The 2500-nt window shown below is 41.0% G+C and overlaps 1 protein-coding gene across 1 annotated transcript in view; it reads left to right on the plus strand.

The window, feature by feature from the left end:
• Positions 1–2500, plus strand: part of LOC114590225 (spectrin alpha chain, non-erythrocytic 1-like) — a 109294-nt gene that overhangs the window by 56079 nt on the left and 50715 nt on the right. The gene's annotated exons all lie outside the window — the stretch shown is intronic.

The following is a 2500-nucleotide window of genomic DNA, read 5'->3' on the forward strand; positions in this document are numbered from 1 at the left end:
CTCAACAGCACCAACAAGGTAACGTTTTCACCCCATAAGTGTGGGGCTTTTTAAAGGATTTGACTCCATATTGGTTGATTTGACCCCATAGTTGTGGGTTTGACCCCATAGTTGTGGGTTTGACCCCATAGTTGTGGAACATTTTAAAGGATTTGACCCCATAGTTGTGGGTTCGACCCCATAGTTGTGGGTTCGACCCCATAGTTGTGGGTTCGACCCCATAGTTGTGGATTTGACCCCAGAGTTGTGGAGCTTTTTAAAGGATTTGACTCCATAGTTGTGGATTTGACCCCATAGTTGCGTGTTTGACCCCATAGTTGTGGGTTCTACCCCATAGTTGTGGAGCTTTTTAAAGGATTTGACTCCATATTGGTGGATTCGACCCCATAGTTGTGGGTTCGACCCCATAGTTGTGGAGCTTTTTAAAGGATTTGACTCCATAGTTGTGGATTTGACCCCAGAGTTGTGGATTTGACCCCATAGTTGTGGGTTCGACCCCATAGTTGTGGAGCTTTTTAAAGGATTTGACTCCATATTGGTGGATTTGACCCCATAGTTGTGGGTTCGACCCCATAGTTGTGGAGCTTTTTAAAGGATTTGACTCCATAGTTGTGGATTTGACCCCATAGTTGTGGGTTCGACCCCATAGTTGTGGGTTCGACCCCATAGTTGTGGAGCTTTTTAAAGGATTTGACTCCATATTTGTGGGTTCGACCCCATAGTTGTGGGTTTGACCCCATAGTTGTGGAGCTTTTTAAAGGATTTGACTCCATATTGGTGGATTTCACCCCAGAGTTGTGGATTTGACCCCATAGTTGTGGGTTTGACCCCATAGTTGTGGAGCTTTTTAAAGGATTTGACTCCATATTTGTGGGTTCGACCCCATAGTTGTGGGTTCGACCCCATAGTTGTGGAGCTTTTTAAAGGATTTGACTCCATAGTTGTGGATTTGACCCCATAGTTGCGGGTTCGACCCCATAGTTGTGGATTTGACCCCAGAGTTGTGGAGCTTTTTAAAGGATTTGACTCCATAGTTGTGGATTTGACCCCATAGTTGCGGGTTTGACCCCATAGTTGTGGGTTCGACCCCATAGTTGTGGAGCTTTTTAAAGGATTTGACTCCATAGTTGTGGGTTCGACCCCATAGTTGTGGGTTCGACCCCATAGTTGTGGAGCTTTTTAAAGGATTTGACTCCATAGTTGTGGGTTCGACCCCATAGTTGCGGGTTTGACCCCATAGTTGTGGGTTCGACCCCATAGTTGTGGAGCTTTTTAAAGGATTTGACCCCATAGTTGTGGATTTGACCCCAGAGTGGTGGGTTTGACCCCATAGTTGTGGATTCGACCCCATAGTTGTGGGTTTTACCCCATAGTTGTGGAGCTTTTTAAAGGATTTGACTCCATATTGGTGGATTTGACCCCATAGTTGTGGGTTCGACCCCATAGTTGTGGAGCTTTTTAAAGGATTTGACTCCATATTGGTGGATTTCACCCCATATTGGTGGATTTCACCCCATAGTAGTGGGTTCGACCCCATAGTTGGGGAGCTTTTTAAAGGATCTTACTCCATAGTTGTGGATTTGACCCCAGAGTTGTGGGTTCGACCCCATAGTTGTGGGTTCGACCCCAGAGTTGTGGGTTCGACCCCATAGTTGTGGAATTGACCCCATAGTTGTGGAACATTTTAAAGGATTTGACCCCATAGTTGTGGATTTGACCCCAGAGTTGTGGATTTGACCCCAGAGTTGTGGGTTCGACCCCATAGTTGTGGATTTGACCCCATAGTTGTGGATTTGACCCCATAGTGGTGGGTTTGACCCCAGAGATGTGGAACATTTTAACGGTTAATAATAATAACGTATGTAATATATTATAGTGATAGTGATCGTAGTAATAATAGTAATACTACTACTACTACTAGTAGTAGTAATAATAATAATAATAATAATAATAATAATAATAATAATAATGAAATGGCAGTACTACTACTAGTGGTGGTGGTGGTAGTAGTAGTAGTAGTAGTAGTAGTAGTAGTAGTAGTAGTAGTAATAACAATAATAATAATAATGAAATGGCAGTACTACTACTAGTGGTGGTGGTAGTAGTAGTAGTAGTAGTAGTAGTAGTAGTAGTAATAATAATAATAATAATAATAATAATAATAATAATAATAATAATAATAATGATGATGATGATGATGATGAAATGGCAGTACTACTACTAGTGGTGGTGGTGGTAGTAGTAGTAGTAATGATGATGATGATGATGATGATGATGATGATGATGATGATGAAATGGCAGTACTACTAGTGGTGGTAGTAGTAGTAGTAGTAATAATAATAATAATAATAATAATAATAATAATAATAATAATAATAATAATGAAATGGCAGTACTACTACTAGTGGTGGTAGTAGTAGTAGTAATGATGATGATGATGATGATGATGATGATGATGAAATGGCAGTACTACTAGTGGTGGTAGTAGTAGTAATAATAA

This window comes from Podarcis muralis, chromosome W (assembly GCF_964188315.1).
Source record: "Podarcis muralis chromosome W, rPodMur119.hap1.1, whole genome shotgun sequence".
Lineage (NCBI taxonomy): Eukaryota > Metazoa > Chordata > Lepidosauria > Squamata > Lacertidae > Podarcis > Podarcis muralis.